This window comes from Pinus tabuliformis, chromosome 3_1, assembly GCF_031772625.1.
Source record: "Pinus tabuliformis cultivar Carrire ecotype Pingquan chromosome 3_1, CPIR1, whole genome shotgun sequence".
NCBI lineage: Eukaryota > Viridiplantae > Streptophyta > Pinopsida > Pinales > Pinaceae > Pinus > Pinus tabuliformis.
This window is the reverse complement of record NC_142301.1, coordinates 553,917,404-553,931,553: the sequence shown is the minus strand read 5'-3', so window position 1 is coordinate 553,931,553 and position 14,150 is coordinate 553,917,404. Positions and strand designations below refer to the sequence as shown.

The 14,150-nt window shown below is 33.9% G+C and overlaps 2 long non-coding RNA genes across 3 annotated transcripts; both read right to left on the bottom strand.

Moving 5' to 3' along the window:
* Positions 1-4,027: 4,027 nt before the first annotated feature.
* On the bottom strand, positions 4,028-5,150 carry LOC149188202 (uncharacterized). The gene is made up of 3 exons (XR_016256253.1): positions 4,640-5,150; positions 4,433-4,501; positions 4,028-4,178 (listed from the first exon to the last, which is right to left on the bottom strand). It is a non-coding gene; the product is annotated as an uncharacterized LOC149188202 (long non-coding RNA).
* A 2,322-nt stretch (positions 5,151-7,472) lies between these two features.
* Positions 7,473-13,532, bottom strand: LOC149188201 (uncharacterized). Of its 2 annotated transcripts, none has more exons than XR_016256252.1 (3): positions 13,452-13,532; positions 8,053-8,282; positions 7,473-7,852 (listed from the first exon to the last, which is right to left on the bottom strand). It is a non-coding gene; the product is annotated as an uncharacterized LOC149188201 (long non-coding RNA). The 2 variants fall into 2 exon arrangements; XR_016256251.1 differs by lacking the exon at positions 13,452-13,532 and adding an exon at positions 9,488-9,655.
* Positions 13,533-14,150: the final 618 nt, after the last annotated feature.

The window sequence follows — 14,150 nt, the reverse complement described above, 5'->3', positions numbered from 1 at the left end:
GATTAAAAATGTGTAAAAAAACAACTGGAGAACTTGTAAATATTTTTTATACGAAAGAAAATTATAATGTTATTGAATATGTAAAATTTATATAATAATTATAAGAATAAAAATGATTTATTTTTAAAATTGATTAAATTATTTGTATTTTGATTTTTTTGTATAATTTTTATTAATGTTGTGGTAAATTTGATTAATATGTATTATAATGATAACTTTGAATTGTGAAATCTATATAATTTTCACAGTCTAATATTATATTTTAAATATTTTTATATATATCAAAATTATTTTAACTCTTAAGAAATTATTTTAAATCACAATTTTACATAATTAAATCTATTTAAAAATATATTTTAAATAGTTTTAATTTATTTTCACACTAGATCTATATAAAGGAAAAAATTACTGGAAATTCTTGTAATCTGTCTTGCCATTCCCGCTCTGCCCTCCTCCTAATCCAGATTTGCCATATTGGGTATGTATATTAGTACAGTTGTCTAGCTTTCACACTTAATTCGCATAAGAATACGTGGGAGGAGGAGAATCCGTATCCGTATTCGTAGCTCAATTGAAGGGCGTTTCAGCGTTGCCATTTCTGTGGGAGCCCTCTCTCATTGACGGACTAACGTTGGTGTCTATAAGCGCTGCCAACTTGTGCCGTTAGTGTTAGCGTTTGCTTTGTCTAATTACTTGCCATGACTACTGTTTAAACCGATAGAAACCCTTCAACCGCGTTCCAGTTCTGGAAGATTCGGACTATCTGTATCCATCGATCAATATAAATACAAAAGTCAAAACATTTTGAACATTTTATTAAATCAAAGATGATATGCAACATTCAATAAAGCAATATCGATCAATATAAATACAAAAGTCAAAACATTTTGAACATTTTATTAAATCAAAGATGATATGCAACCTTCAATAAAGCAATTTCTATCCACATGACTACATGGTAATATTTTATTTTATTTTTTTATCAGTATTTGATCTGCAAATATTCAATAAAGCAATTTCTATCTGGTAATGGTTTTTTTTATTAGTATGCGGAGATGATGGTAGGTGAGATATGGGGTGATGATTTGTTATAGTTAGATTTTTTTCATATCTATTAACATTTTGCGTTTAGCGTTAGATTTTCACATTTATTTTCTTAAGAATTCATCATTTGTACTAATCACTACTTAAAATAATAATAATAATGGTTTGGAAATTTATTAATTTCTGTAAATTTTGGTATAATAAAAACCTAATCCAAAAAGAGAGTTGGAAAAAAAAACAACACTTGATAATTATACAATAAATTTATAATCAAATTTTAATAACTAGCATTTGCACTAGATGTTGCAAAGGAAACGCTGTAAGGCATAAAATAAATGGTCATTGAAAATAAGAATTAATAAAGAAAATTGCATGCAAAGGTGGAAGATAAAGCTAAATGATTTACATTGTCTGATGGTTGTATTTCCACATTTAAAATTAGATTACAACTTTATAAATGATGCTTTATACATAGATCAGACACTTACATCTATATCCCATGAGCTAGCTCTTGATCATCTAAAATGTTTTTTAAATTTCAATAAAAAATTACAAATAATAGATTATAATGGATACAGTGCTCGGTGGCTTTCTAGCCTAACACTAGGAGAATCAAAGAGCAGAATCACAGGTGTAACCTCTGGAAATGGCGCACCTGCAGGATGAGCGAAGTAGAGATCCATGGTCCTCGAAATTTCAGAAAATTCACCTGAACCAAATTCAGGGTCCCTCGGTTATGTGCAAGAAATGCCTACCTGAGGGGCTTGTAAGCGCCCAAAAGAAAACTAAACTGTGTGCCAAAGTCCACCATGGTCTTCCGACACCTGCGTTGTCTGGCAAGAAGACAGTTGGTGGGATTGAGAGCAACCAGTGTCCAACCTTGATGCCGTAGAGCTTGACAGTGTAGGCCACTCTGGCAGAAACACACAACAATGGCTTCTTCGAGCTGAAAGATATTTCCATGGACAGAGGCACAATCCTTCAACAATCGTCTTAGAGAGAGGCAGGAAACATAGGTCTTTCTGGTGCATTAACTGAAGAATGGAATGCATATATTCGTAAACTTAAGGGGGGATTTTCAGAACATTTTGATGGAATGGTATGAAGCATAAGCAGAATTCCCTCTGGGCACGGATGTCATCAACAAAAAGCTGATGCAGCCGTTTGAAAAGAAAAATTGTATGGGTTTCCAGAACGAGTCTATGGGAGGAATGCCACCATTGAAATCAAACTCCCAATAATTTTGAAGGGTATGTTTTAGAGGTTTTGGAGAAAGCAATTAAATATTAACTAAAATTTTTGAGCTTGATGAAGATGGTCACTAGAGAGGTAAAGAAAATTACTAACTTGGGAAACATTGAACTCATTTTTGGGTTAAATAATAAGGGCGCATTAGTCTTTTTAAAAGCTTCACGAGTCAAGTCTTGGGTATCAGAGGCTAGAATTTAACTCGCTATGTGTTTGCCAGTGAAATTCATCGGTTGCAGAGATGACTTGTGCCAGTGAAATTCATCGGTTGCAGAGATGACTTGTAGATGAATTTTCGGAGAGTAGATTACCTAAGTGATGAAATAGATTGCTCCTCAAACTGATTTTGTTTCCTAGGACCACAAATGTCACTATGAATTAATGCAACATCTGTGTTGCTCTAAATTTAGATATTTCAAAGCTATCCATCTTCTGCTTTCCAAAAACACGTCCTTCAGTTCTGATTCCATGTTGTCAAATTGAATCACATCAGCATCATGTTATCATTGGAACTAAATCGCAAAGACAACAAAAAAGCAAAAGGATTTAGAAGTGCGTGAACAAATAATAGAGTTTTTAACACTAAACATTACAATTCCTATATAATTTTCTTGTTATTAATAGAAATAAAGAGTGAGTGCATAGCCTTCCACACAGAAATGGATCTGGAGACTTGTAAGACCAAACCACCAGAGACAACCATTGGACCACTCCTTAGAACTATAAAAAGGTATGGGTACTTGTAGCAGTAAGATCAGTGTAAACCTGATCCATACAATGTTACTAATGCAGTCTAATAATAGATACCACTGCAAACCATAACAGAACAGTCTACAAATTGAAATTGTTTTTCCAGATTAAACACAAGACAAGATAGCCCAGGATTTGACCCATACCATGGAGAATTCCCCTCAAGTTTCCCTTGGACATATCCCAGTAAATTTCCTCCTTCACAAGAATATCACACAAAGGGCACAAGATTTTTACGGTGCACTTTAGAATCCCAGTAAATTTCCTCCTTCACAAGAATATCACACAAAGGGCACAAGATTTTTACGGTGCACTTTAGAAAGCATAGTAACCTGTATTATACCTTTCTTTTCAGTGAGTCACAGTGCCCTTTGCACATATCTCTTTTTTAAAATTCCGAAATGTTTCTCTAGAGATAAAAATATTTTATCTTTAATTAAAAAAACCTTTCTTGTTTATATACGAAAATGTGAAACGTTGATGAATTAAGCACCATTTTGCAGACGGCCATAGAATACAGGCCCAAATCCTCCTCTCCCAATTTTCCTTCCAAATCCACCAGTTATATCCTTGACCTCATCATAACTAAATTTTCTTCATTGAGGTGATGATAAGTCATGGCCCTTTGTGGCGTCGTTCAAAGGATTTCTCTCTGCAAGAACAATAGAAGAATGTTGTTACAATTATTAAAATCACTAACAAAATATGTAGAGAATGATAAAAAAATACACAAATCATATATACATATGAACAACTCTAGCCCTCGCCTGTTTCAATCTTCTACTAAGTACTGTTGCAACAGTAATTGACAAAAGCATTAATATTATCCCTCCAGCGACTGACAAACTGATTATAACACTTTTACTGATACCAGGTTTTGATTTAGTGCACTGATTTGCGTCGCCTTCACAAAGAAGTGTCTTTGTGGATTGCCCGAAAGCTTATCAAACATAAAACACAATCAAAATATTGAATCTCAAATTTAGAGATCTCTATGATAAAACTATACTAATTTTCAGTAAAATGATCCATGTTGGAGAAGAGAATTAACCTGATCGATAAGTTTTTGTTGTTTCTTAAAATAGCTGGCACTGTACCAGTTAGATTATTGTTCTCCAAATTCCTGGATTGCATCTCTGAATATAAGCCGTGCGTATGTGAGTACAAAGGTAGCCTTACCAGATAAATATAACATCTATCAAAGAGAAATTCTACTCACAGTTCTCTCAAGTTCGTCAAATTAGCCATAAATTCTTGTATTTGTCCAGTTAAATTGTTTTCAGACAAGTCGCTGCACAAATATAATTTTCAAAGAGCATAGTGATTAGAGTGCATTGTTGATTTATATATTGAAATTTGATTCTAACACCAAGCTAGAATTTCCACTTACATTATAACAAGGACTGTGAGATGGGTAATACTGGAAGGTATACTTGTAATTCCTTTGCTCGAGAGATTCCTGAGATCGAAATCAATCAAATGAAATGTAGAACAGATTTCTGAGATCTAAATAAACTAACTAAATATATAACTTGTAAAATTTTAGAAATTGGACCAATGGACAACCCATAAAAGCTGGGTTTGAATTACTACTCACAAGCTTTTTATTCTGGGGGATACATCGTTGTTATAGCCTAACCAGTCCCACAAAAAATTAACGGGTAAGCATGGATCGCCAACTGAAGGATATGTGAAATTAATATCCAACTGAATTTCTCTTAAAGCTCGCCCTGTAAAATTGAACAACGAGATAATTTCAATAGATCCCTCCATAAGATTTTTGGGTTTTGACACTAGTTTGAATTGATAACCATGGATCATGAACCCATTGCATATTTGTCTACAATATGTATTTTTTTGTCAATTGTTTACATATGGAAACCATCTTCAGCTGCTAAAAGACAAAAGTTCCTCATACCATATAAGTGGAAAATACCAAAAACATTCCTCAAATAGATGCAGAACCCTAATTTCTCCATACTTCCTACCGATGTTTCATAACGCATCCCCATGCCTACCGAATGTTGGATACTTAAAGTACTTGCCTCTTAATCCTGCAAACTTCAGTGATTACCTATTCATTGAAACAAAAAAGCATACAGATATATTATTCATTGTTTGAGAGTGAACAAACTTGACAAGTATGCAGATTTATCATTCTTCAGTTATTACCTATTCGTTGAGAAAAAATATACAATCCATAGATCTATTATTTTTGGAATTAAAAAATTTGAAAGATTCTTTCAAAGGACCAACAAAGGTTGAAGCACTTACATATGAGGATCACTCCAAGAAATCACCATTCAATGTTATTGGTCGTCTGTTGCCAAAGACCACTATAGATTGATCTTTGATCCTAAATATTTCTTCTAAAATCTCTACTGTGACTGTACATGTTTATATTATTTTCTATATCCCCTTCGACCATCCGCTTGTTTTGTGGATGTATAAACCCCATCAAATCACCAAATCCTGGATACTTATTACCAAAGATCTATCTTCTCCTATGCAAAAAATGTTGCTGTTTAAGGTGAAGTTCATAACAACAAACCCATCAAATTATGAATAATTTAAAAGACCAGCACCAAGAAAAACAATGTAAGATATATTCTGTTGTAGATAGGACACATCCAAACCAATGAAAATCATCAATCCATAGATCGTTTCAATTTTTTGAAAAAAACAAACAAGGAACAATCCCACGATCCAATAGCTGGTCAAAATTTTAGGCATTGAAGTAAATGAACTTGTGAGAGAATGTGCAATCAAATAAATATTTAGAGTGCCAAACATTTATTTTCACTTTATATATTATGTCCTCTATGTTAAGATACCAGAAATTCCAGTAAAACTTCAAATGCAGAGTTAAGAGCAGTAAAAAAAATAGGTTTTCAAGACCAGACCATCCCATATACCATAGCAACGTTTTGTTTTCAAGACCAAACCATCCCATATACCATCGTAGTAGGATCTTAACATTATTTGTGTGCTGAGATATCTCTGTCCATCAACACCAAAATACCAAAATCGACCCCCTGATGGAAAGTATTGGCAAGCTAATCCATAATCACCAACATAGCATTTAACCACCTACAATTATTATCATCATAAAACACTCATGAAACAAGACTATGAAGCAAAGAATATGAGATTACCATGAGGGAATTCACCACGAACATCACTAATCCATTAAGGAAGACCAGTATGCTAAACCCTCCCAAAGACTACTATGCTAAAATATTAAGCCAATAATATTCTCTGTTAGTTATCCTTGAAAGTATAATGGTCACTAATGTGCATAAAAAGGAAAATAATGAGTAGTTTTAATAATGAATCTCAATCCCTTTACTGCCCATTTTTACAATTTAAATCCAATGAGAACAAGAGAATATAACACAACAGCACCAGTTGATAATTCACCTAGGAACCTATCACAAGGACATAAGCACTAACATAGCATGGGAGAAACTGTTGTAACAGAAATATGATAATGGGATCTGCAGATTTCACCTCATAATCAAGTCTTCTACTACTGCATACAAGCAGTTCATCTCCAACATGTATTTCAAGTTTGTCAAGTGGTAATGCATATACTCCTAGACAGGCCCACAACCTTCTAACCTGCTAGCATGTGCATTTTTTTAACAATTGCATGTGTCATAATTCTCAAAAACGAGTTACATTTGGGGAAAATTGTTTATATGGTGTTTATTTAGGGATTATAATTTTATGAAGTGTCATTAATCTGTGTATTATCTAGCCTCTGCCATGCGTGGATTTGGGGGCACTGTCAGTACTGCCTCAGGTAAGTATGTCTCCTCTCCCAACCCTGAATGCTCAAAGATTTCCCTCCGAAAATCCAAGCTTGATTCAGAGAACGTATTAGTCAAACTTAAGAAACCCATAAAAACTTCTCTAGTGCATTTTCTCTCACCATTCGGCTCATAGCATGCAAAATCTACAAGGTAAACTGGCCTCGACCTAGTCATAAACTACAATGTTATCACAAAGACAAAAAATGTGGAACATACAATTACAGTCACTCGATTATAACGGAGATGGTGTCGTAAATCAAACAGATCTTATAAGTTACGAAAAATCTACGCTCTCACATGTAAACAGATCCTACGCTCTTAGTTGACCAAGATACTCATATTCGCACACTGAATGAGAAGAAACGGTCCCAATCAGCGTATTTATGTGTCACAATTCTCAAAAACTAGTTACATTTGGGGGAAATTGTTTATATGGTGTTTATATAGGGATTATAATTTTATGAATTCTTCAGAAGTATATTGTTTTACAAATTATGTCTATAAATTTTAGGATTTAGGCATTGGTCATTTCGGATCAATGCTACAAGCGAATATCAATTTCAAAACAAAGCATTCAAATAAAAATATGCAGACTAACACATATAACAACTTACAAAAGTTTGTAGCAATCACCGAATTTGTAATAAAACAAAACCTCCCAGGAGTTCTACCAGGTAAAGCTACTTGACATAAGTCTTGTAGTAAGAAATAAACAAGTAAATAATGATAACCCTAGTTTGAATTGATAACCATGGATCATGAACCCATTGCATATTTTTTGTCAATTGTTTACATATGGAAACCATCTTCAGCTGCTAAAAGACAAAAGTTCCTCATACCATGGAAGTGGAAAATACCAAAAACATTCCTCAAATAGATGCAGACCCCTAATCTCTCCATACTTCCTACCGATGTTTCATAACGCATCCCCATGCCTACCGAATGTTGGATACTTAAAGTACTTGCCTCTTAATCCCGCAAACTTCAGTGATTACCTATTCATTGAAACAAAAAAGCATATAGATATATTATTCATTGTTTGAGAGTGAAAAAACTTGACAAGTATGCAGATTTATCATTCTTCAGTTATTACCTATTCGTTGAGAAAAAATATACAATCCACAGATCTATTATTTTTGGAATTAAAAAATTTGAAAGATTCTTTCAAAGGACTGACAAAGGTTGAAGCACTTACATACGAGGATCGCTCCAAGAAATCACCGTTCAATGTTATTGGTCATCTGCTGCCAAAGACCATTGTAGATTGATCTTTGATCCTAAATATTTCTTCTAAAATCTCTACTGTGACTGTACATGTTTATATTATTTTCTATATCCCCTTCGACCATCCGCTTGTTTTGTGGATGTATAAACCCCATCAAATCACCAAATCCTGGATACTTATTGCCATATATCTATCTTCTCCTATGCAAAAAATGTTGTTGTTTAAGGTGAAGTTCATAACAACAAACCCATCAAATTATGAATAGTTTAAAAGACCAGCACCAAGAAAAACAATGTAAGATATATTCTGTTGTAGATAGGACACATCCAAACCAATGAAAATCATCAATCCATAGATCATTTCAATTTTTTGAAAAAAACAAACAAGGAACAATCCCACGATCCAATTGCTGGTCAAAATTTCAGGCATTGAAGTAAATGAAATTGTGAGAGAATGTGCAATCAAATAAATATTTAGAGTGCCAAACATTTATTTTCACTTTATATATTATGTCCTCTATGTTAAGATACCAGAAATGCCAGTAAAACTTCAAATCCAGAGTTAAGAGCAGTAAAAAAAATAGGTTTTCAAGACCAGACCATCCCATATACCATAGCAACGTTTTTTTTTCAAGACTTAGCCCAATCTAGAGGACTTAAACTATGCAATTTGTTTCATATTTGAATGTACTTAGGCATGAGACAACAATTTCAAATATACAAGTCAAAAATCAGAAAGTTGGAAATTAATCTAGATTTGAGTGGATAAATGAGTATTCACGAGCAGTTAGTTAACAAAGTGAAGATTTCTAGGCAGAATGTCAGCAGCTAAAAAATTATTTCCAAATAATATAAAATTTCAAAAACACACCCAAAAAAAATTTGATAAACACCGATCACTAATATAAAATGACACAAAAAAAAAACTTAATAAACACATATCACAAATATAAAATACCATGCCATGTATAAGTAATTTCAAGATTCCATCCTTAGCATCCTCTTTCCAGATACGAGGTTTTGATTGGTGAGTAACTGAGGCCTTCCCCTATGGCATTAAGGCTAGGCGTTAAACTATACCCATCCCAGGATTGTAGGCAAAATAGGATTTCAACATTTATTTGTATGTTGATGATTATTTTATGCTAATTTTAGTAGCCATAACAGTAGCAGTGTTCCTGTATTTTGTTCTCTCACTGTGGGTTTGAACTCCCCTTATTTTATTTCAACCAACTTTGGTTGCTTTAAGATGTAAAATAAAAGCATAGTAGGGTATGAAGGCCATAAATCCTGCTTATGAGAGGCAACAAGGGTCATCTGGTCATGGTAATAAGATATGCGAGGAGGATATACCAATCATTTAGATGTTAAAATACCCAAATTTTTAAATCAGTGGAGGATAATACCTCAAACTCTGCCAAGTATCTCCATTGAAGAGACATCTAATTTCAAATGGTGAAACTCCACTCCGGATAGCTAAAAATAGTCCCAAAAGATCCCGATCAACATAGAGACAGACCACCTATTCTAGCCTCAAGGTTGCGATCTGAAGGCCAGCTGAAATTCAAATAGCATTGATTCTAGTTGGTTGTGAATCCAGCCCAATTCATCCTCTTACAAAGGCCCATTATAGGAGTGGTTAAAAACAAGGTGTAAATCTTACAACAAACCTATTTTGAAGTCACAGTTGAAATTAATCTAGATTTGAGTGGATAAATGAGTATTCATGAACAGTCAGTTAACAAAATGAAGATTTCCAGGCAGAATGTCAGCAGCTAAAACATTATTTCCATATAATATAAAATTTCAAAAAAAACACCCAAAAAAATCAAGGTGTAAATCTTACAGCAAAGGAATTATAAATGCCTACAGTCCTTGGACATAATAAGCCCCATCATTTATGAATGACCCTATAACAGAACATGTATTTAGCATAAGGAGAAATGCACAAGCCAGTTGATATAATTATGCCATTTCATGTAACGAGTTGTCATCGTGTATATCAATAACCATGAGCTTTGAAGATTCAGATAAAGAAATGTATCTCATAAAAGCCTCATGCAAAGAATGTTAATGATTGAGAACACGACAAGCTTGGTGTCATTTATAACAAACAAGATTACAGGCACTTGAAATAAAACAAAAACGGAGGTTGGTATAACAAGGTTACTTGGTGTGCTAGTTAGCAGAGTAGGGTAAAGTCTAAAAAATTGATAGATGAGCAAATCCTAAACTCCAAAATGATAGCAACCATGGCTTGTCCTTGCAAAATAGAGCAATGAAATAAATGGAAAAAAAATTTGGTTGTCTAACCAAGCCTCCATGAAGATTAGAGATTCATAAAAGCCTCATGCAAAGAATGTTAATATTTGAGAACACGACAAGCTTGGTGTCATTTATAACAAACAAGATTACTGGTTTGTAGCTCTTCTAAGCAAAACAACCTCAAACTCTGCCATGTACCTCCATTGAAGAGAGCTTGACATGTAATTTCAAATGGTCAAACTACACTCATGACAGCTAAAAACAGTCGCAAATGATCCCGATCAGCATAGAGACAGACCACCTATTCTAACCTCAAGTTTGCGATGTCAAGGCCAGCTGAAATTCAAATTGCAGATAAAAAATAATGTAAGTGATAAAAGGTTCCAATTCTAGGATAACAATTTATAGGTTGTCAAAAGTAGATTAATACGGGGTTACATCTATTGTCAAGTATCTGAAACAAGAGATCATAACAAAACACCCACCTCATTCATGACCAGACATTGAACAAATAAAGGCTATATGACAAGAATCCCTGCAAGATATCCATATAAAGGCCTAATACCGGCTATGCTCGCTCTGGACCGAGCCTCCATGAAGATTGAAGATTTAGATAAAGCAAAGGAATATGCAGTACATTGGAGAACTCAGAAGGAAAAAACAATTTGACTTACAGAAAATTTTTCAGCATTCATGGATATAGATGCTAGACTTTTGAAAGGCGTAAAGGCTCAGCTTGCAAAATATTTGTCTTAAAAAACAATTTGACTTATTTCAACACTATTATAATGAGGTTTTATGCAAACATCGAGCCTCAATTTGATGAATAGAGGTTTTGTAAAATTACATAAGAAATATTATTTTCCAAAATTAGACCAAAGATGAGCTAGTAGATACAGATGGCATAGTTCTTTTTAGTAATTAAAGATGTAATTAAATATCATTAGTCAAACTTAGCCCAATCTAGAGGGCTTAAACTATGCAATTTGTTTCATATTCGAATGTACTTAGGGATGAGACAACAATTTCAAATATCAAAGTCAAAAATCAAAAATTTGGAAATTAATCTAGATTTGAGTGGATAAATAAGTATTCACGAGTAGTCAGTTAACAAAGTGAAGATTTTCAGACAGAATGTCAGCAACTAAAACATTATTTCCATATAATATAAAATTTCAAAAAAACACCCAAAAAAATTGATAAACACCGATCACAAATATAAAATGACACAAAAAAAACTTAATAAACACATATCACTAATATAAAATACCATGCCATGTATAAGTAATTTCAAGATTCCATCCTTACCACCCTCTTTTCAGATACAAGGTTTCGATTGGTGAATAACTGAGGCCTTCCCCTATGGCATTAAGGCTAGGTGTTAAACTATACCCATCCCAGGATTGTAGGCAAATAGGATTTCAACATTTATTTGTATGTTGATGATTCTTTTATGCTAATTTTAGTAGCCATAACAGTAGCAGTGTTCCTGTATTTTGTTCTCTCACTGTGGGTTTCAACTCCCTTTAATTTTATTTCAACCAACTTTGGTTGCTTTAACATGTAAAATAAAAATGTAATAGGGTTTGAAGGCCATAAATCCTGCTTATGAGAGGCAAGAAGGGTCATCTGGTCATGGCAATAAGATATGCAAGGAGGATATACCAATCATTTAAATGTTAAAATACCCAAATTTTTAAATCAGTGGAAGGTAATACCTCAAACTCTGCCAAGTACCTCCATTGAAGAGACATGTAATTTCAAATGGTGAAACTCCACTCCAGACAGCTAAAAACAGTCCTAAACGATCCCAAACAGCATAGAGACAGACCACCTATTCTAACCTCAAGGTTGCAATCTCAAGGCCAACTGAAATTCAAATAGCATTGATTCTAGTTGGCTATGAATCCAGCCCAATTCATCCTCTTACAAATGCCCATCCCAAACAGCATAGAGACAGACCACCTATTCTAACCTCAAGGTTGCAATCTCAAGGCCAACTGAAATTCAAATAGCATTGATTCTAGTTGGCTATGAATCCAGCCCAATTCATCCTCTTACAAATGCCCATGATAGGAGTGGTTAAAAACAAGGTGTAAATCTTACAACAAACCTATTTTGAAGTCATAGTTGAGGGAATCCCACAAGATTTAATATAATGAGGTTTTATGCAAACATCGAGCCTCAATTTGATGAATAGAGGTTTTATAAAATTGCATAAGAAATATTATTTTCCAAAATTAGACCAAAGATGAGTTGGTAGATACATATGGCATAGTTCTTCTTTTTAGTAATTAAAGATGTAATTAAATATCATCAATCAAACTTAGCCCAATCTAGAGGACTTAAACTACACAATTTGTTTCATATTCAAATGTACTTAGGGATGAGACAACAATTTCAAATATCCAAGTCAAAAATCAGAAAATTGGAAATTAATCTAGATTTGAGTGGATAAATGAGTATTCACGAGCATTCAGTTAACAAAGTGAAGATTTCCAGGCAGAATGTCAGCAGCTAAAAAATTATTTCCATATAACATAAAATTTCAAAAAAACACCCAAAAAAAAATGATAAACACTGATCACTAATATAAAATGACACAAAAAAAAACTTAATAAACTCACATCACTAATATAAAATACCATGCCATGTATAAGTAATTTCAAGATTCCATCCTTACCATCCTCTTTCCAGATACGAGGTTTTGATTGGTGAATAACTAAGGCCTTCCCCTATGGCATTAAGTCTAGGCGTTAAACTATACCCATCCCAGGATTGCAGGAAAAATAGGAATTCAACATTTATTTGTATGTTGATGATTATTTTATGCTAATTTTAGTAGCCATAACAGTAGCAGTGTTCCTGTATTTTGTTCTCTCACTGTGGGTTTCAACTCCCCTTATTTTGTTTCAACCAACTTTGGTTTCTTTAACATGTAAAATAAAAACATAGTAGGGTATGAAGGCCATAAATCCTGCTTATGAGAGGCAAGAAGGGTCATCTGGTCATGGAAATGGTCATGGAAATAAGATATGCAAGTAGGATATACCAATCATTTAAATGTTAAATTACCCAAATTTTTAGGTCAGTGGAAGGTAATACCTCAAACTCTGCCAAGTACCTCCATTGAAGAGACATCTAATTTCAAATGGTGAAACTCCACTCTGGACAGCTAAAAACAGTCCCAAACAATCCGTGAAACATTTCAAAAATACCGAAGTTAGCAGCAGGTGGAACTGACTGCGAGAATGAGATGTTTGTTCTTGTAATAGGAAAATGTTGGGCAGTATTACTAATCCCAAGGCATTGAGTATTAAATTGATGCAATTGAGAATTAGAAGTTTCAGTTACACTGCTCGGAAACATATTCCAGTTGTTTACAATTCCATGAATCTGTGGTGGAATAACCCTTCCCTCTTCAAATTGAGACCGTTGCCAACTGAGTTCCGTCTCCAGGCGAAACGGAAAATTATTTACAAATTCAGGAATACATGGCACTGATTCCAAACATTCCAAATAAGGCAAGAGATAGGTCTCTAGTTGCCCATGAGAAGCCTGCACATGATATTAGTAGGGAATGGGGCAAATGACATTTCCATCTTGATTTCTAACCCTGGCCACATTTGAAGTATCAACTAAAAGCGTATTTGCACTACCATAGTCTCCCAGATCTTCCCATAGTCAGTTCATTCTCGTTATGATACAGTCCTCAATGGAATAAGAAATAATCCTACAGAACTACTACCTCCTAAAATGTTCTGCAGCAGAAAATCATGCACCTCTCTAGGTTTCTCTGACCAC